A 936-nucleotide genomic window follows, 5' to 3' on the forward strand; every position below is an offset into this window, starting at 1 on the left:
GACACGGCCCCGCCGCGGCGGGTGGGTGCAGCCCAAGGGGTTTGGGATCGGCTGGCACAGCTCTGAAAAGAGTCAAAACGCATTTAGGGGGGGTAAAGAGACCGCCCGAAAAGCAGTGACCCCCAGTTTAAAAGACCGTCGAGGAACAGGATAGGCGGAGGAACGGTGGGCTCGGGCGTTTCGCCTGCAGAAATAAACAGCATCAAAAGCCTTTCGTGTTATTATAATAAAATAAAGCAAACAAAAAAGGGGCACCCTCAGGCTGTTTTCGACCTGTTCTTAGGGGGATGTTGCATTGCGCTACGAAAAGGTCGATTTCGCCGACGGACGGCGATCGAGCTGCCTTCAGTCACGACACTGTCCCGACTTTTCCCGCAGAAATTTATCAGTAACTGCAGCCTCGCAGGACCGGGCAAACTCCCATCCCTGTCGAGACGGGCACAAATCCCTCCATCTGCTCATCTTTCCCAAAAATCGTTTTATTGGGTTTGCTCTACCTGCCCTAGGACGTGCGCAATGGGAGAGAAAGATTACTGTTGGGTTTTTTTCCCTGTCGCTGGCAGAGAGAAAAAAAAAAAATATCCTCCCCCCTCCTCTGCTGGGCCAGAGCAGAGCCCGAAGTGTGCGGAGCCTCAAAGCCCGGAGGCGGAGAGGGAGAGGGGGGCAGGGAGGCAAAATCAGGCGCAGGGCGAAGGAATTTTAGCCCAGCTCTTTCATTTGGATCCGAGCATCTTTCTCCGTAGCCTGAGTCCCCCCAGTGTTATTTTTCGCCTTTGCCGCGTTATCTTAAAAAGGTGCCATAAAGGCGCTGCCTTTGCTCTCCCCCCCGACCCTGGGTCCAGGCCGGCATTGCTCTCCCGTTATTTGGGGAGGCCGGGGAGAGGGGGAGCCAGCCCTGGGCTGGGAGGAGGCGCAGATTCCTCTAACAAAAGGGAA

This window comes from Charadrius vociferus, unplaced genomic scaffold (genome assembly GCF_000708025.1).
Source record: "Charadrius vociferus isolate BGI_N301 unplaced genomic scaffold, ASM70802v2 scaffold261, whole genome shotgun sequence".
In the NCBI taxonomy this organism is placed as follows: domain Eukaryota; kingdom Metazoa; phylum Chordata; class Aves; order Charadriiformes; family Charadriidae; genus Charadrius; species Charadrius vociferus.